Source organism: Typopeltis vanoorti, chromosome 19 (genome assembly GCF_054136105.1).
Source record: "Typopeltis vanoorti isolate ZY-2024b chromosome 19, IOZ_Tvanoo_1.0, whole genome shotgun sequence".
Lineage (NCBI taxonomy): Eukaryota > Metazoa > Arthropoda > Arachnida > Uropygi > Thelyphonidae > Typopeltis > Typopeltis vanoorti.
In genome coordinates, this window is record NC_143567.1 from 86,635,697 (window position 1) to 86,657,896 (window position 22,200).

Below are 22,200 nucleotides of genomic sequence, written 5' to 3' on the forward strand. Positions count from 1 at the left end.
GAAATGGCAAGTAATATCGATTTATTTACATAATATTTGAACATTTAAACTCTTCTGCTGTTCCTAGACATGCAGGAATGAAAGGGATTAGCTCAACAATATCTTTCAAGAGTTGTTTGGCAAGAAATGCAAATCAGCTATTAATTAAAAATGAAATTTGGTTATTTAAAAATGCAAAATGATAAATAGTAAAGGATAAATAAAAAACATGATAAATAGTAAAGGATAAATAAAAAACATGATAAATAGTAAAAGAAATTATGTAAAATGTCTATTTACGACCGGTCATCCGAGTTAAAGTCTTAGACTCGATCTCCATAATGGATTAATTTTAAATTGATTCATTAATTTAAATTGTGGCTTTGATTTAAACTGTGACTGAGTGGAATTCGGAATACAATTAACAATGAGACAAACCATCTTTATGGTCACAATGCGACCAACGTTCTTGTGTTCCCAAGTCGATGGAAGCTCTGAACAGGCAGTAGAAAGAAACGTCTTCATCTGCTATATTGTGTTTGCTTTTCAGCGAATGCACACAGTGAGCAACTTATTTATTGTAAATATGGCCATCGGTGATTCTCATGGCTCGTTTATGTATTCCTTTCGGCTTTGTGTCTAATTTATTGTTGCAGTACTGGCCGTTTGGTGGCGTTATGTGCGTGCTAGTCTCGTATGCTCAGGCAGTATCTGTATTCATCAGTGCATACCCTAGTTGCTATCAGCTTCGACAGGTACACGGGTATCTTGTATCCACTGAGGCCCCGGATGTGGAAGCTTCAAGCAAAATGTCTAATTCTTTTTCTTGTCTGAAATAAAATTGATTATTGATTTGAAAATAAAATTAATTATTTTGTTTAACTATTTTAAATATGGCATTATACTTCTTGCCAGTTTAAGTTAATAATAAATAACAAATATATCAAAAGACTGAATCAGTTTTTTTTAAAAAAACTTATAACTATGAGATAGGAATTATCTTATTTCAAATTAATTTTAAAATAAGTGTATTCAATATTTTATGAATTTAAAAAAAAAAAAATTGCTGTATAAAAAAAGCTGTATTCGCACTGCTTAATTTACAATAGGCAGTAGTGCTAATATGAGGTATTAACTCTCTCTCTCTCTCTCTCTCTCTCTCTCTCTCTCTCTCTCTCTCCTCTTTCGATCTATCCAAACGTTTCATCGAACTCTGAACATAATTATCATTGTTCGATGAAGATCTGAAGTAACAAAACATCAATATATCGCATTTTTCTAAAAGATTATAAATATCTTTCTTCAATACAAACTAGCTTAATTTGAATCTCAATTGGTTCTATGAAAACCGCATCAAACTTTGAAGAAAAAAAGACTTCGCATTAACCAGAGAACTCGTTCTGGACAGCATATCCTCAAAAATTATTAATACGTCTGATTCAATCAGTTACCAAAAACAAACACACACACAAAAAAAGAATAATTTTGTAGTGAAAAATAGATATCTAGCTAACCCACTAATGCAACAGTGACAGAAACTGGAGAATAATTACACCCAAGACTAACACAGCTTCGACATTTTTCATTCCTTTTATTTCCTTCGACAAGATCGACTTTTTAAATCCATATTATATATCAGATTTAGGCTAAAATATCCTTCAAATAATCAGTTGTTGTTCCTGCAATGTTCAAGAAGACTAAAAGGTGTGTACATTTAACCTATTCTGGCCAACAACAAAACCAAACCAATAAATCAATGCTAGCTAACCAGAGCTACTTTATGCACTAATTGCATTCTCATTAATTTATCTTTGCACTCAGTGAGGCCTTCCTGTCCATAGCAAACTAAAATCAAGAGTGACTCCTTTAAGAATTATAATGAACTACTTCTTTCAACGTAGTCAAATTTATAACAAATTCATTTAAAGGAGGAAAAAGGAAAACATCGAATTGGACTTCCAACCCTAAATAATTTAAACAAAATTAGTGGCCGAGTTCTGAATGCACAACAAATTATCGCTCTCTCACGTAAGTTTAAATCTTTCATGAGTGACCTGCAGAAAACTAATGCATCTGCGGAGAAGTCAGAAGACTGTGTGTTTTCTTGCAAGGAATGTTTCGTCAAGAGCACAAATTGTCAATGATGAAGGATTATCAGGCGCGCACACGCACACACACAAGTTGTTTTCTCCCACTAACATACTAACATTACATAATATCCAAGTTTAGTACTCATTCCCTTCAACAGAAAACTGTCTCATAACTTCCTAGCTTATAATAGCAGATGAAACTCCTTGGAGAATAAATACCCCTGTATTTTCCTGTGGCGTATTTTCAGAACAAAATTATGTTGGAGCCCCTGTCACATTTCCAAGAATTATGTTTATTAAAATCTCTAATTCTGGAGTAATAAATGCCCTTGTCATCTCGGACAGAGTTATTATCGTTTAAGATGACGAACAGCCAAACCCACGATTATAAAACTTCATTAGATAGTACCAAAATATATTAGATGGACCTCTGCAATTTGTATCACGTGTGCTCTTTCATGCAGGTAACATAAATGTACATAAAATTCCTGGAATATTTGCGGCTTCTAGCTTGTGTTCGCCTATTGGTGTAACTAGTGTATATAATGTCCTTTTAGGTATTTAAATTGGAATATTTTTATCACAAATGACACGTTCTTTAATGTACTATTGCAGTGTACTTCAATACGTTTATGCATTTCTTATAATAATAATGCTGATATTCCTGAAAAGCAAGTTTAGATAAATTCGCCTGGTCTGCGACCACCATCCTGCTTATTGGAAGCCTCAAGGGGTTTGTAAATGTTCCAGTCTCTAAAGAATTTCCACATCTCTAGACGAAATGAATGGCTATAGAATCGGTCGCGTTTCGTACTTCTTTCAGGTGATACACCCTTGTTGTATCGCCTGAAAGAAGAAGTAGAGATTTATACAACACGTCAGTTTACTGGAACAGGTCCATGTGGCTTTTAATATAAGAATGCAGGATTTCATGCTGCAGGTGTTATCGCGACACGGTTTCTGGAGAATTACGTAGAAAAACTTGAATAGCCTGCATAGAATGAGTTCTCATTTTAACCCAACAGAATAGGTTTGAATCAGGAACCAGAAACAATCTTGTTACATGAACTGTTGGTCATCGCGAAGGAAGAACGGCTTAAAATATTCGACTCACAATATCGCAGATTGCTAGAAAGCATGCCTACAGGAGTGGAAAGTGTAATCATAGTCAAAGGAAATACCAACAGGCCTCTCCTTTGAATCTGATTGATTTATTTTAATACAGGGTTTAATGATTTTCATTTATTATTTGTTTTCAATGCTTGGCAATCATTAGTTGTAAGATTTTGGGTTTATTTCTTTTGTTTACCGGTTTTTTAAAAAACTTTTTATGTTTAATATGACAAAAAACTTTACAAGCTATTTAATTGCATTAGCGATAACTCTAAAGTATGGAAAAAAAGTTTTTTTATTTTATTTTTTTTTATCATGGAAAACTTCCATGTCTCATTAAACGATAAAAGGATTGTTGCTGAAGAATGATAAATGACACACATTGCATAAGCGGGGTAACTTCCGAATCAGAAGTGTCCCGGATCAGAGGTGTCCCGGACAGCAAACAATAATTTAAAAGACCTTTCCAAAAAAGCAGACAGAAGCCACGTTTCGATCTTGCGTACGTATAAAATAGCTGTTACTCAAACAGCAGACCTGGTCGCTTGATTCTCCAGAAATTTATGTTATCTGCAAACAAGAAAACAATCAAAATGCATGTGACTGGAAAACATTTATTGATATCAGGTGTGGGGGGGGGGGGGATTTACGGTCAAACAGATATACTCTAAACTGATATCGCGTGAGAGTATTTCACGTGCATTACGATACGTGAGGGACAATGAAGACAAGAATTCCCAATCTTGTCTTCATTGGCGAGTATTCCTACAGAGAAAGATGTAATCTTGGAATCACTGTCAATCGATTAATAGGTCACATGTTTGAATAAAAGTAATTGCAAAAGAGCTTTTGGATTAACTGAAATTGAATTTATCGTTAACATCAACAGATGGAATGATACAATACACAGTGTAAGCAAGGACAGAAGTGATTTCTGTCCATCATGTTTGGTGCAGGTGACGAAAATGCTCGGAGTCAGTCCTCTTGTCTGTAGGCGTCACACTAACTCTTCTTAACATTTGTAAATTCTGATAAAAAAGGCATGGAGACATCAGAAATGTCAGCATTTGGGAACATTCGGAGAAATAAAAATTGAAAAAAAAAAACAACGCATTATGATTACAGAGTTTTTTCATTGGATGTCACTGGTACTTGTTAGCGTTTTCTAAGAGAAGATTTAAGAATGTGACAGATGTCTTCCAAAAATCTTCGGATTCCGATTAAAAATTAGAAAGACAATTGCTCACGGCAAATCTCAGGAACATTTCTTGAAGACGATGACACTTCTGACTCTCTATTATGATAGCGGACAAGGTTTAAAGCAAAGAGCTTTCAAGACAGCGATTTAATTAAAGACAATGTGCTCAAAAAAACTGACACTCGTTCAAAGGAAGATGAAGTTGGAAAAGTTGGGAAAGTTCTGAAAAGGTTCGTTGAGTTTCATTCTATTCTCAAAGTGTGAAAAAGTCTCGTCGTCCCACGAACACTTTCCGATTCGCAATAAATATTTGCAAACCAAGAGCGATCATTCTAAACCTTAGAAGACGGTTTCGAGTAAATAAAAAAATTCTCAAGTAAATAAAAGAGACGAGAAGAACCCGCTTCTAAGGATGCCGACAAACTACGAAAACATTTAACTTTTTGTGATATGCTAATATCATTTAACAAGTCGAGGTGGTCGTTTAAGAGAATTACTCAGAAAAAATATTTAGTTTTCTTTGCAATAAATGTGTATCAGAAGATATAAACCATCTTTACATGGATCAAAATACATATTGAAGTATCACGAATCAAAATAAAAATGGAGTTGAGTACAGGGAGAAATAAGAGAGAACACTGGCGGTTACTATGAGGCCCAGTTCAACTTCTCTCTCTCTCTCTCTCTCTCTCTCTCTCTCTCTCTCTCTCTCTCTCTCTCTCTCTCTCTCTTGTCTGGAACATGAACGATAAAAGCAGCTCCCTCATCCATTACGAAAATGAAAATCTCACAGTTATTCAGTATCTTGGCGGTACTCATTTTTTTTATATATGATAATAAGAAAAGACTAAAGAACCACAACAAGAAAGAAGTTCAGAAGCCCTCTTCTCATTAGATTTGTTATTGGCATAAAACAGAAAGAGAAAGATGGTATTTCTGTCCAAGAATTTTTTTACATAAAAAAGTTTTTTTTCTACTTACATTACTTGAAATTAAGAAGAAAAAAACGTTATTCTTCTGATAGCATAGATCAATAAATATTGATTGAACATACCTTACGAGTAATTTGCTAATTAGATACGTATCTGTGCTATCTGCGGTTAGAGGGCGCTATAATAATCAAGCTTTATAAAGTTCAAAAAAAAAAAAAACAGAAAGAAAAAATAACTAAATATCTAGTAAACAACACATATTTTTTTTCTTTGCATTTTAAGTAGATATTTTGTATGGGACATTAAACATACGTCATGCTCATGCTCTTTCATTTATTATTGCTTTTAAAGTGCACTGTAATTAAAATGCTTTTTTTTTAACTTTAGATGGCGCTTCGATCTAAGTTATCATTATTGTTAAAAATAAATAAAATTACTTTTTTTTTAGTTAGTTTGCCCACTGTACCAAAGTAGTTTAGATCTGTGTGTGTAAATTACATAAGAGAGAGAAAGAAGGATTGGGTGATAATAATAAGTGTACAGTTACACTCATCGAAAAACATCGATTAATGTTTCACACTTTAGTGGGAAACTCTCCAACGAATAAATGATCATCATTCAAAATTCTGCTGACATTGATTTGGTGAGGACATTCTTACACCTATTACACCTACTTGCTGAACAATTCACACACACACACACACACGCACGCACGCACACACACACACACACACACACACACACACACACACACACACACACACACACACACACACACACACACACACTACTGTAAACGTAATTAATCAGATGTTATCGTGATTTCTTCCAATATTTGTAGTCTATACTACTAGACCATTAATGAATCATAACTATTATACTAAAATTGCTTTTTAAAATGTTGTTTAAAATTAAAAGATATTGGTAAATAAAATTGTACAATGACAGACAGAAGTTGATAAACAAAGTTTTAAGGAAATTTTATTAACAACAAATATACAAAATGAGATTATTTCAAATAAAAATTTGGATTCATTTTTGGCAGTTTTCCAGTATTTAAAAAGGCTAGTTCTCAAAAAGAGAAATAATTAAAAACTAGTTGTGATTCACACGTGCACGCCATCAATTAAATTACTTATCCATGATATCAAATGAACCAAACTTATGCATAGAAAATGATGTTGATCATTCACTTCGCAATTTGCAACAACAAGACATTAATTTATGCATTATGGAATTAATTAATTATAGATTGGGGATTAATTAATTAAATAAGTTACCTGTAAAGTATATTATTGGTTAATAATACACAGTTTTGATTATATAATTTTTGTTTATTATGTTTTGTTGCAAAAATATATAAGGAACTCGACGGTTGTGCTCAGCTTATCTGAGTAAGAAAAATAGATGGCGCTGGTTTTGTGGTTTTGTTTCCCTACCCACGGGAAGCCAGGTGTCTATTTAATTGTTTATATGTATGTGTGTAGATACATATGCATAAAGATACGAGTTATATATATATATATATATATATATATATATATATATATATATATATATATATATATATATATATATATATATATATATATATATATATATATATATATATATATATATATATATATACTGTGAGTTAACGTGACGTTTTCGTGTCCTTATTATTTTATTATTTATTTAACATCTGACCTTTTCAGTAAGACTCGGAAAATCTCTTTTGTCTTCCTTTTGACTTACCAAGACAAAACTGATAATGCAACTGGGAATGGCAGGCCACAACTGCATTAGAAATAAGGTGCAAAACGTATAAACACCTGGGAGGAAGGCTTTCATTTTCTGCTTCGTTAGCTGAATTAATCCCATCTTTCTCTATTTTCTTTCTTGTCCTTGGCAAATGATTAAGATACATGTTGTCGAAATTGGTAACCTATTAAAGATTGGCTGATCATGAAATAAATAAGCCGAGATCGTCTTTATTTTTGTCACAAATTCAACTCAAAATTAAACTTGTGCGGATTTATTGAAGGAAGAATTCAAACGGAGGTGGTTTCAAATTAAACTTTGAGATTTCTTCAAAGTGGAGATTTACTGTGAAGAAACAATCAATTTTCTTATTAAATACAACAGACTAAAGTTATCAGAAGTAGGCGTGCTGTCCTTTTCACTTTACTAAGTGCAAATGACAGCAATTTCCTTCAGCAAATGGAAGTCCAAGCGTCCATAACAATTGGATTTGAAAACGAACAACTTCACTTACATAAAGACTAAGAACCTTGTCTTTCTTTTCTCTTAACTATTTACGTGCCCTTTACTCACTTTATTTCTGCATTCAGTACTTCAGTACTTTGTATCGAAACGGCCTCTGTAATTTTTACAAATTTTAGTTAAAAGTAACCTATTTCTTTCTTACCTCTTTCATTCCTGTTGACATTCTGAATCTTTTGAAGTATTTACAGCTTCAGATTATAAATATTTTATAGTAGTTCAGATTTCGAAAAGTTTCCGTTTTTCCGCGCAGTATTTTAAACGTTTTCTGAAACGCTGAAGTAAAAACTTATTGCAGTTGCTTACGAACGTGATTGACGACCATAGTATTTATATAATTTCAAACTCTATGATTTTATCCTATAAAATACGAGGGTGGTCTGAAACGTTCTCAGCCTCGATCATAAATGGCAACACTATCGGCAAGAGATTTTTTCTAAGGTTGGTACATCTGTCATAAGCATCCATGTGAAATTGCAAGTCATTATATCAAGTAGTTTGTTTTTGTAGTTTGTTTGTGTGAAGCAAACGTGTTCTCTGTATCCTCTGGAACACAAAAATTGAGTATCGTGCAGTTATAAAATTCTTTCTAAAAGAAGGTTTAACGTCAAAAGAAATTCATTCGAAGTTCATAAAAGTTTATGGGTACTCTTCTCCCTCCTTTTCGACAATTAGGAAATGCGCTGCCGAGCTTAAACGTGGCCTTACCAGCTTTTGAAGGTGATCCACGTGAAGGACTTCCGAAAAGTGTAACAACACCAGAAATCATCGATCAAGTGCACGATATGGTATTGGATGACCGGCGAGTCAAAGAGGTTGAAATTGCTCTGAGACTATAGGCATTTCAAAAGAACGTGTAGGATATATTTTGCATGAATAATTGCATATGAAAAAGCTTTGCGCGTCATGGGGTACCGCGCTTGCTCACTGCAGATCAAAATCGCACTCCATGAAAATCTCTGAACAGTGCTGGGAGTGTTTCAACAAGAATGAAACTGATTTTGTGCATTGATTTATTACTATGGATGAGAGTTGGATTCACCATTACACACTAGAATCCAAACAGCAATCAAAACAGTGGACAGAAGCCGGTTGATCAGAGCCAAAGAAGAAGACAAAGCCGGTTCCATCAGCAGGATAGGTCATGGCATCGGTGTTTTGGGATGCTAAAGGCATTTTGTTTTTCTTAATTATCTTGAAAAGGGTAAAACAATAACCGGGGAATATTACTCCGATCTTTTAACCAGACTAGACGAAAAAATTCGTGAGAAAAGACCCGGTTTGCAGAAGAAAAAAATCATTTTTTTGGGGGGGGAAATAAAGTGTTTTGGCAATGGGAAAATTAAGGGATCTGCACTATGAATTGTTGGAAGATCAACCCTATTTCCCAGATTTGGCTCCCCTCTGACCTCTATCTGTTCCCAAAACTAAAACTCTTCCTCCTGGTCAGCGTTGTTCTTCGAATCAAGAGGTGATTGAAGCTGTAGAGGGGTATTTTGCAGATCGTTTTGAGAACCACTACAGGGACGGGATAATGGCGCTGGAGCATTACTGGAATAAATGTTTTAAGAGGGATTATGTTGAAAAAAAAATTTTTGAAATTATAAATTCATTTTTTCATTGTTAGGCCGAGAACCTTTCAGACTACCCTTAGATGCCAAAATGTAACCAATAAATAGCTATTGTGAAGTCACAATTGACCACCATTTGGATTTCCACAGCAACCGAAAGATTCATTAGCTTATTTTGAAACTTTATAAAAATGTCTCTTGATACATCTTGATCAGCTGGGCTAATTCTAGGAATATTCTGCCACCTACTCTCATAAGCGGAGGGGGTAGAATTCGAAGAAAAGCTCACAATTATGAAGGTAACTCTTAAAATATCGTAACAAGATTAACTTGTAACTTTATTTCTGGTATTAATTGCTTGTCCTGAAAACTAGAAAAAATATATGAAATTCAGTCTTAAGATAGATATAACATGAAGTGTAATGATGCTCTTAATTTAGTAAAGTTAAATTATTTTTTTTAAACAATATTATTATTATGGGAGAAACATTTTTATTTCTAAATTACCAAAATGTTTTAGATTCGCTTTCTAATAGACAAAGATGCTATTTATAAAATGAAAAAGAAATTGCACATTAATATTGTCGGGTACACAAAATAAGATCGAATATTTATAGAATCAGATAAATCAATTTTCGTCACCCTATATTAGACTATTCCCCTTACTAAAGGTCTTATGTGTGTTTATTTATTTATTTATTTATTTATTTATTTATCATCACGCACTGTGAAATGTGCTGCAGCTTACTAAGCCGATATTCTTTAGACATTTATACATCCACACTTTTTCAAAAACATTCGGAATAGGATTTATCTACTCTAATATTTTTGCCTTAAAAACTTGTAATAATATCTATGATTTACTTTAGTATTTTAAATTTTATTTTAAATAAAAATAACATATTTTAATTATTTTTCTTATTTCAAGAGTTTTAAACACTTATGTAAAAACACCTTTTGTTATAATGGAAAATGTATATATTAAATTAATCTTTGTGGATTTATTATCGTTCAGATTCATTCAATCCAATACCCTTGGAGGGTAATGGCAATGCTATAGCCAATGAAGTTCTAACTGAGGCTCGGCTATTGCTGTTACCCTCCTGCCATGATCAGAGCTTTAATTGCTCAATAACACCTTATCCCTACACTGTCCTCTACAGATAACGGGGAATATGAAAAGCATTCTTGCTTAGCCCCTTTAAGCCAGTCCTTATAAGGATATTATCGTTCATGATTGAAAAAGTCATTTTTAGGACTTCCAGGGTAACAAACGGCAATGCTGTAGCCAATGAGGTTTTAACTGAGGCTCGGCTATTGCCGTTACCCAGCCATGACTAAAGCTTTTTAGCTCAATGACACTCCATCCACACAGATTTACTTCATTCAGATGACAGGATAAAGAGTCAAGGACTCAGTCCATCGCCCAGTTCTTTTAAGAACTATTATCGTACATTGGAGGAGATGCGGTGATTAATACTCTTGGAGGGTAATGGATGGCAATGCTGTAGCCAATGAAGTTCTAACTGAGGCTCGGATATATTGCTGTTACCCTCCTGCCATGATCAGAGCTTTAATAGTTCAATAACACCTTATGCCTACACTGTCCTCTACAGATAACGGGGAAGATGAAATATTGCTGTTATCCTCCTGCCATGATATCAGAGCTTTAATAGCTCAATAACACCTTATGCCTACACTGTCCTCTACAGATAACGGGGAAGATGAAATATTGCTGTTACCCTCCTTCCATGATCAGAGCTTTAATAGCTCAATAACACCTTATGCCTACACTGTCCTCTACGGATAACGGGGAAGATGAAAAGCATTCTTGCTTCGCTCCTTTAAGCCAGTCCTTATTATAAGGACTATTATCGTACATCATGCATGTGATTTCGGCTTTGGAATTCATGCTACTTTTTGACTGAGTGAGATTTAAAGTGATCTTGCAGATCATTCGGACTATTTTAGAGACAGCTTTGAAAATACCTCCTAAATTGAAAGGAAAAGAAATTACTTACAGTGTGGTTCACTTTCGAAGTACTTTTTGTTTTTTAGTTTGCTTTGCTTATGCATTTCTAACTTTGAAATAACCTTTATCGCACGCCTTCATTCTTAGCTGAAGATCTACAATAACATTTAACATATTTCTGAATATTATGAGCGACTTAAGTTTTAAAGCATATTATTATTTTTTTTTAAATAAATAATCGGTCTGTTACTTCATCGTTGCATTTTGTATTGAAGTTGTCTCCCCACTATGTACTTTTTTTTTGCTTATGTACTGTAGACAGTTTACTACTGACATTGCTAACATAAAATACATATAATTCAATAACTTAGTATCATTTGTAATTGTTTTTGCTATTTTTTTAACTTAGAAAAAAATGGTTTTATTGAAACTAAAATATAAGTTAGAAATTTTACAAAAATCCCATACACTATTTTGATAAAACAGAATACTCTATTCGATAAAAATACTTCCCCGTTCATACGGAGGAGTATTTTTATTGAATTCGTTTTCCCACTTTTATTCATCGATAAAACGAAACTGCAATTTTCTTTTTTTTTTCTTTCTTTCTTCCCATTTTTTTTTAAATTTCACTATAAAAGATGCCACAAACTTTTAGTAGCTGTCACTTTTGTCAACCAATAAAATGGGAAGGAAAGCATTCAACAAGTCGTTTCCATGACAACAAACACACGTGCTCATTTATTCCTAAAGGATTTCTGGTCACACTATTATACAGTGTTTTCATACGACTTGTTGATGACAGTTTCGCCAAGATCGACAAATACAAATATCGAAGTGTGTTGCTTGAAATAGAAGAGTTCTTCACTTGAGTAACGAGTATTTGACTAGAAATGGCTACAACTAAGTATAATAATTCATACTTTTTCTTGATTTATCGGTGAAGATTGAGAAATGTTAAGTTCTTCTATCTCTTAATTAAATATATTATAAATTATAGCTATATATTAAAAACTGGTCTATATCAGTGTCATAAACACGTCAGTTCACGAAAACATGAAACTCAGAAAACAAAAACAGCAACTCATGACAATGTTCAATTGGATTGCTTCACACAATAACCAATCACAGCCGCTAACGACTTATGGGTGCTGTTGTCTCAGCGCACACCCTTCCTCGCCTTCTGGGAGGGTTTAAAACCACTGGAACACTAAGAAATTGACCCATTAAGCCATCTGTAAGTCTGTTTAAAGGGCTCTAAAGGTCCGTATTTGTGACCGCAAAGTGTCCTCTTCATGAAGTATTAATATATTGTGTTTAAGTTTAGGAATCACATTCCTAAATCACGAAGCCAGCAAACAATCTCGCCCATTCTGTTTAAGTGACCATACCACCTGAGATTAGCTCTGCTAACGCATTCCTAGATGCTGATGATGTCAAGTTCTTTCCTAATATCCTCGTTTTTAATATGATATTGCCATTGATGCCATCTGTTCACGCCTATAATCTTTCTCAGGACTCTCATATCTGCAGTCTCCAGTCTTCGTTTTACTTCTGACCCTGCTCTCAGATTCATAAGTTAAAATTGGTTTGAACACTGTCTTGTATACAGCTAATTTAGTGTTTTGACTAATTTCTCTCTTATTCCATATGAATTTATTCAATTGACTTCCTACCATACCAGTTTTATTGATTCTGTTGTCTATTTCCATATTTAATTTACCATCTTCACTAAAAATCGTGCCTAAGTAACTGAAATGTTTTACTTGTTCTATAGGTTCTACATTCAAAATGCAGCTGATATTTTAAATGTTTCTGCCTATTTTCATTATCTTGTTATTGCTGACCTTCATGCCATATCTATTACAACAGTTATTCAATTTAGTCAGGGAATATTGCAGGCTTGTAGCGGATTTATTTAGAAGTGTAACATCATCCGCATAAAGAGGAGCTGACATTAACATCTCCAGTTTTGATATCAGGTTTAATACCGCTTTCCTTGATAATGTAATCCATATAGATAATGAACAACAGAGTAATTCATTATCTATATTCATTATGGATGTACATTATCATTATTCATTAACAGAATAAAGAATAATGATAATGTACATCCTTGTCTGACACCAGATTTAACATTAAACCATCTCAGGAGATTATTTAACAGGAATAAATGCAAAAATATAATATTGGTGATATTGGTATTCCGTGGTTGTTCACGGCACACCTAGCACACCTTGAATATGCGCCCCTAGTGTATATATACTGACTTTTCCTTAACATCATCATAGTGGTGACAGCTGAAGGATAGCACATATGTACGTTTGGTTCGTGTCTCACTGGCTAGCTATGAGCCACGCCTCTTACAATCCCATCATCTACTTCGGATGAATCCCAATTCCGGGACGGATTCCGTCAGTTCTTTTACTGAATTGTCAAATCTCCTTCTCACTGGGAAAACAGGAGTAGCATCAGACGAATCCAAACGTGCACAACTTACTCCAATGTCTGCACGATCAACCTTCGGGGGATCGTGCAGAGATTGGATGTTTTAGTGAGTGTTTTAGACAGTGTGTTTTAGTAAGGGGTGAACTCCCTCACTAAAACACACACTCCTTGCAAAAGGACAGCTTAACTCGGGTGAAACCCGAAGAGAGGAAGCCGATGAGTAATATCGGAGGCTATAAATTTCCTGAGGAATGTATGGAACGTTCGAGTCTAACATTTGAGGGTAGTAACGTCAAGGTCAATCGTAATTTTTTTTCGAAGATGTATCGCAAAATGACATGACTGGAATTAAGCGTGGTTTAATTGGATGAAACTGCTACGCAGTTTCTTATCTTATAAATAAGATCATTATTTATATCTTATAAATAATGATCTTATAAATAAGATCAACTGCTACGCAGTTGATCTTATTTATATTCTTCGTGTGTTCATCTCCGTAAAGAGTTGTCGCCTCCATCACTTCATTCGAACCCTTTTTCATTCAGTCGTGATTATCAGTGCCGTAACGAGGGCGTGGAGAAAGAGGCGCCCGCCACGGGCGCAACTAGCTTTGGGACGCAAAACGTAAAAAAATATAAAATATAAAAATCAATAAATAGATATAAAAGTCCGCTATTTTATATTGTATTTTTACATTGGGCAATATGCCGCTTTAGACATACAAATTCTGCAACACATAGGAATTCCGATACATTTGGTAACACCGGTGAGTTCCAATTTGTCTAGAGTTAGATGGCAACGAGAGCGCCTAATATCACGACTTGAACCAATTGAACATAACATTTCTTTGCAATTGTTCTCGTTTTTGTCTTAAGTAAATTGTTCTGTCCCACCATTAACTATTAATGAATGTATTTTCCCATTTTATGATTTTGTAGAATTTTGTATCTCCAAATTCCCGTCTAATCCTAAACATTTAGATAGATAATCTAAGACATTCTTACGTTATCCTCCTAATATGTCTATCTGCCCATCCCAAGTTCATTACCTTCCATATTATAATTTTAATGCCTTTATGACCTCCTTCGATGTCATTCCATTTACCCGAATCCTTGTGTTGTTGCTGTGTCGTAATGATTGTTAGACAGTTTCGCTCTTTTGTGGAAGAAAACATGCTGGAAAAGACAGATAATTTTGTTTATATACAACATACTGGCATACTGAGTAAGTACTATAAATAATTATATTAATAAAAACACAAATTTAAATTAAAAAACACTTCTAAGGTATTATGCCGTCAAAAAAACCTTCCGGTGCACAGTTTCAAAAAAAATAAGAGAACAGAAGATCGAAAATATAAAGAAAAATATAATTCCAATTGATATTTTTATTAAAAAATCATCTACACCTCTAGCTCATTCAAGCTTAACAACTGAATTAAATCTGCCTCCTACAAGTAGTCATGTTTCATGTGAAATTGAAACAAAACAGAAAAGTACGATTGAACATCAAAACCAGGAAATTGAGAAGCAATGTAATAATGATAATTATATGGTAAATGTTAAATTAGAAAATACTGATAATGCACAAATAATAGATTTTAATGATCCCACATGACACATAACCAACAGTAACATACAAATATTTGTTCAACATGGACTAGAGTTATGCGATAATATAAGTGTTTATCCTGATATAGGAAATCGGCATTTTGATAAAAAATGGGTTGTAAAAACCATGTCAAACGAAGAACAAATACTCAGAAATTGGTTGATATATTGCACGCGAAAAGATGCACCGTTCTGTTTTGGAGAAATTGTTCATGGAGAAATTAGAAAAGGAAATTCTAACCAACATTGTTCAAAACCATCAGTCTGGTGGAGATACGTAGATGATGTTTTTATCATTTGGAAAGAAAAAGTAGAAAGCTTACATGTGTTCCTAAATAAAATCAACTCAATTCATAACAAAATCAAATTCACTTTAGAAATTGAAAACAATCAACAACTTCCTTTTATAGATATACTGGTCAAACGACAAGAGAATGATAATATTAAACTTACTATGTATAAAAACCAACAGATATTGGACGGTATCTGCATTTTACTTTCAATCATCATCATACACAAAAATACAGCATCATCCATATGTTACGAAATAGAGCTCAACACATAGTCACAGACGAACAAGATGTACGTACAGAACTTCCTCAAATATCGAAATCGCTTTCTCAAAATGGGTATCCTCGAAAAATAATCCACAAATTGCTTTAAAAAAATAACCTCCATCAACAAAAGATAGCAACTCAATACGTTTCATCCGTTGTCATCCCCTATGTTGGTTCAGTCTCCACTAAAATTGCTAGAATGTTGAAGCCTTACAACATCAGACGTGTTTAGACCGACTGCAACCATCAGACAGTTTTTAAGATCCCCTAAAGACAGCGTTCCTTTTTTCAAATATGCAGGGGTTTACAGAATACCATGCACTTGTGGACTTTCCTACATAGGCCAAGCTTTAAGAAGCCTGGAAATTAGACAGAAAGAACATGTTGGAGATGTAAATCACAATAGGTCAGATACCTCAGGTTTGGCGCATCACTTCTCAACTTCTAACCGCGCAGTAGACTGGGAAAATAGCTCAATGCCATATATATAGAAGACGATTACAGATGCCGAATTTGCAAAGAAGCAGCATTGGTCCCACGAACAGGTAATAACCTGAACAGAAATCAAGGAGCAGTATTGAAAGATACAAGGAAAAATCTGATTAAGTATAGCAGAACTACAGTACGCCAAAACTATGTAACGCCTATTCACAATAATGACTGAAGCATCTCGCTTCATACATACGAGCTGTCACGCGAGCTGTCAAATTTGGTTGCCTAACCGTTGTTAACGGTTTACTGTATTCTTTCGTTTTTTTGCATTTATTATTTTCTTTACCTTTTTAGTCTGATAAAGACTTAAATAAATATTTGCAGGCGTAGACTTCTGCGGCTAATTGGTTCAAAAGACATATTTCGGTGATTACAGCATATTTTTTATTATTCAGTTATACAATATACTGAAATAATAGTTTCCCACAAGTTTCGTAAACCGTAGGATTTACATCTACATGGCTACGCTTTGTAGACGATATTTTCATCATATGTAATGGAACAACAGATGAACTTATCAGTTTTAAAGATTATCTCAACAATTTGCACAATACCATAAAATTCACTTTAGAACAAGAAGAAAATAGGAAACTTCCTTCTCTAGATACTCTATTAGAAATTAATGAAGAAAACAAACTCTCCTTCCCAGTATATAGGAAGCCGACCAACACAGGAAGATTTCTAAATGCAGCCTCACACCACCATCCTTCACAAAAAATAAGCTTAATTAAAACTCTTCGAGACAGAGCATACAATACTCCAGCACACAAGGAAGATGTAATGAAGAACTAAAATACTTAACACAAATCCTCCAACAGAATGGATACGAAACAAAAACCATCAAAAGAATCCTTAAAATGCCTCCAACTAACAACACAATAAAACAGGATTACAAAAACGCAATCTCGCTTCCTTATATCAAACATGTTACAGATAAGCTAGCCAAATTAATGAACAAACACAACGTAAAATTAGCCTTCCTCCCTATGGAAAAAATCTCAAGACTCCTACATCCACCAAAACCACCTCATCATCCTCTTAAAAACTAGGAGTCTACAAAATCCATTGCTCTTGCGGGATTTGCTATGTAGGACAGACAGGAAGATCTGGAGAAATACGCATGGCTGAACACCAAAAAGACGTACAATACAAAAGAGAACAAAAAACGGGTCTTGCTTTCCATACCACTTCCACTGGACACGATGTATTCTGGCAAAAAACGACGATGTCATACATAGAAAACAACAGTTATATAAGAAAATTTAAAGGAGCTTCTAATATGCTGAAAAACCCAACCCAATGCAATAAAAATCAAGGTTTAATTCTCCATCAAGTGTGATCAGCTCTAATAAAAAATCTACCTCAATCTGAGCTCGGACTGTATGAACGAGAACAAGAACACGTGACATCATCCAGTATTGTTCAACGTCAATAACGTTATATATCTGCATTCTGTTATTTGAGTTTTATGAATAGCCAGACGGTTATGATTTGTATTTATTAATTCTCTTGTTTAAACTTTAAGTTATACTATTTACCCCCTGAAGATGTAAATCCTACGATTTACGAAACTTGTCGGGAACTATTATTTCAGTGTTTTATATAACTGAATAATAAAAAATGTGGTGTAGTCACCGAAATATGTCTTTTAAATAAGTATGTTAAATACTTATTTAAGTATTTAACATATTGCACTTAGTAAACTATAACTTGTTACATTTAAATTTTTCAAGCTTTTTGTTATTTTTGGTTGTGGGCGCAAGTTAGATACTTGCCACAGGCGCTTCATACCCTCATTACGGCACTGGTCATTATTTCATTTCCTTATTTTAATTATTTCATTAGTCATCGTTATCTTTCTTACTGCTGATATCGCCTAGATAGGACCTCGTTCACTGAATTATTGTAATTTCCTTCCCGGACTCAAGAACTTACTGTGACCCACCAATCGCTTAAGATGTTATGACGATGTGTACTGTTGTAAACCAAGTGCCACACACATGATATTGTTTTCTGATGCGTTGTATGAATCTGACTTATTAGATGTTACCGATGAGATGTGGTGGCTAAGTCTTCTATATATTCTTGAAATAATCTATATATCCTTAAAGAACATATTGCATTTTACCTCACAAATCTGTTTATTTATGGCAAATGTCACGTTTCTTCCTACAAATAAAGTATTGTATTTATTGTAGCGGGTGAGATTTTATTTTTTGAACACATCATACTTCATTTCCCATTTATTAAGAACACAACTAAATCATAGGAATATTAATGCCGATGGTGTTCCAGATCTTGTTCAATATCTTATTTAATATTAACATATCCATTTGGTGATGTTTTGATTTGTTATACAAAGACAAATGTTTTTTATATAAATTGCGAGTGACCTCAGCGTATTGTGTATTCCGTGTTCGTTTCTGCTACAAATGAACTATGCTACGGATTTAGGACTCTCATTTTCCGATTCAGGTCAAGTTTCGTAGACCGAAACTTTTCCATTTGGAAATTATTTTTAGTTATTTTGGAAACTGCAACGAACCAAGACATTTCTCAGTGGTTTCGGTAAAAGTGCTTAATTTAATACCAAGCACTTTGAAATCATCCTTAAAAGGACTGGCTTAAAGGGACGAAGCAAGAATGCTTTTCATTTTCCCCGTTATCTGTACAGCAGTGCTTCCCAAACTTCTGGATGCCAGGCCCCCTTTGCAAAAATTAAAATATCTCACGGCCCCCCTCGAAAAAAAATCGTAATAGAGAGATATATTATTATAATATTTATTGTATTTATATTCAATACAAAACATACACAGCGAATATTGCAAAACTCAAATGCATATATTACATGTTTTGCCTCTTACCGTTTGGTTCTGAAGACGATGCGGGCTGTTCTGGTAAAATATGAAATACTGTCCTTTTTTTTTTTTTTTTGAGTCTGTTTCTGATTGTTCGCGGGAATTTTTTTTTATTTTTTATCAGCCACTTATCCATCTGACAGGGTTAAATTTTTTAACGTAGAAAAGATCAAATAATATCACCACTTACCGATAGTGGCACACCACAGACTGATAACATGAAATTAGTGAATATTACCTGAATAAGGGAATCCCCGGACCAGGAACATTTTTCTCTTTTGTGAATTTTCTCCCTTTACGGTAATTAAGCCTAACGCGAAACAGACAGCAAAGGCAGGTTATTAAAACGTGCATATATAATTGGTGTGGTATTAACAAAAGATCGCGCGACCGAAAAATAAAAGCATAGCTGACAATTGAGTTGAAATGCTAACTCTCTCTTCAACCGAATTCCATATGTGAAACTGCCATAACATTCATTATATATATATATATATATTACTTAGTTTTAACACTTTTACGAATTTTAACACGTTCGGTTGAATTTTTTTGCTGCCTTGGGAAATCGAACTCACACACATCTAATTAATAACAATAGTTTTTAGTTAGATACTGTGTTTGCCCATGCAACGTATGGTTTTGTTTCAGTCTATACGGCATAGTTTCTGTATGAGGGGACATGTGTTCATTAATTAGTGTGTTTTTGTCTCTAATTGCACTATTTGTTGAGAAATATATTACACAGACTCCTCATATCTTATTCACTGTCATAATAAAAGTACTTGTTTTTATTGCCTCTGCAGTATAGTGGCTGTTAGGGAGGGCGTGTTGTTTACCACTGCAAGCGAGTTACTATCTCCCCACATAAACTTGTTTAAGCTTTTATTCATGTGTGAAGTATATGCGAAACTTTTATTGGTAACAGAAAACTAGCTCGGATGACAGTGATAATATATAACGAGTTTTGATATGTATATAAGGACAGGAAGATTTGGAGCTTCCCTGGAGAGCATTCGAAGTAAATACAATTAACCACTGCTTTGAAATGAAAGATATGAATAGCAATATTTACTAATATTCATTAAGCGCCGAAATACGAGGAAAAAAAGTTTGTGAACCACACCAATGTGTGAATTTTTCCATTAAAATATAAAAAATAACAAAAAAGAAATAATAAATAATAAAGAAATCTACTTAGTCTTAAAACATTTAAAATTTGTTTTCATTATTTCACGGCCCCCCTCAACAAAGCCTACGGCCCCCAAGGGGGCCGCAGCCTACAGTTTAGGAAGCGCTGCTGTAGAGGACAGTGTAGGGATAAGGTGTTATTGAGCTATTAAAGCTCTGATCATGGCAGGATTGTAACAGCAATAGCGGAGCCTCAGTTAGAACTTCATTGGCTACAGCATTGCCATTCATCATGCCTATTTCTGCTTCCAAGCACTTTGAAATGGATCAAAATGGGTCTTATAAAAATCCATTATATATTAGTTTTCATGGTGTCCTTGATTACTTTTATAAATACTAACATTCCTTTTTATATATTAATTAAATATTAATATTAATATATTTTTAATATGATGGGAGGGCTATTAGCATTACATTTTTTGAGAGAAAGAATCACTTTAGTCGATTCAACATATATTTGTTATTTGCAGAAATTTCACTGAAAATAAAATCGAACAATAAATCACCAAAAAGAAAAAAAAGAAGAAAAGAAAAATATATATATATATATCTCAAAAGTAATTCATTGGATGCCGGTTAATTCACCGGTAAAACTGCCACTCATCAAAACCCCATATTATTGAAAATAATTCACCGACAGGTACATTGAGAAGCAGTTTTATCCAAACATTGATCGAATAAAACTATTGCCAAAAACACTTTAATAAAAAAGAAACCTTATATCAAATAAAGAAGAATATAATTTTGTTAAAACATCATAAATATATTGAACTTATAATCGAGTAATGCAGTATCAGAGACCGGTATAAAATTAGTTTTCACTAACTAAATCTGTAGAGACATATTTCAATTTTTTAAGCCAATGAGTTTTTTAATTCATAAATTAAAATATCTATAAGTTGAAAATACATTAATAATATGTTGAAAATATTGAAAATAGTCCAAATGCCCGATGATTCTTGCAAATTCTAGTTTAGTTATAAAAAATCTGAATTTCGATGTCATTCAGTCACTTTTGCTAATCTGTACGTGATCTATCGAAGTGATCTATAAAAGTGATCTATCGAAGAAATTCATCATGATGAATTTCTTCGATAGATCACTTTTCTCCCGGGAGGGAAATACATTTCCGTGCAAAGGTGACTGTGTTTATTCTACATTCGTCATGTGCTAAAAAATGTTTTATTCAAACATCTAAGAGCTATTCGTTTATCCTACTGAAATGGCATAGCGTGTACCATCTAAGTTCACTCAGGATAAACACAACAGTGAACGGCAAAAGAAAGCAATTCCTACTGCTTTTTCCAAATCCTTTAAACAACACAAGATAAACACGATTATCTCCAGTCGTGTTTTTGTATGCCATTACTTAAGATATTTAAAAATACCGAATATTTTAATGTCAGAAGCAAGTACACTAGCATTTTATTTCGGTTCAAGTTAAGACAATTTTCATTATTGTTGTTAACTGAGCTTTAATGGTTGCCAACTAAAATTCAGTATGATCTGAACTTTGTGTTAACTGAACACTAAAATTTATGACAATTGTGATAATATTTCTGTATTGTTATTGGTAATTTTTAAAATATTGTATTATTCGCAAGCTTATTATCTCTAATTATTTCCCGAGTTCATATCGTTCTATTATTTCATTTTTTTCGTGATGACTACTGTCCTTATTGTTGCAATTTCATTGTTAAATTGGTCATAATGAGGTTATGTTCAACCCTTTATTCTTGAAACTGCCATATTTTGTTTGCCATCCTTTTTTATTATTTACGTGTATAATTAATGATAATTTCAATCATTCATTGCTGAAATCTACTGTTAGCAACAATTCAATGAAGATTCAGCTCCTGAGTTTGATTATCCAAATTGATAATCTGTGATAATAGATGACGTAGAATTTAATAATTTCAGCTAGAGA

General features: G+C 33.6%; 1 pseudogene; it reads left to right on the plus strand.

Moving 5' to 3' along the window:
- Positions 1 to 433: 433 nt before the first annotated feature.
- LOC150096312 (RYamide receptor-like) lies at positions 434 to 13,511 on the plus strand (annotated as a pseudogene).
- Positions 13,512 to 22,200: the final 8,689 nt, after the last annotated feature.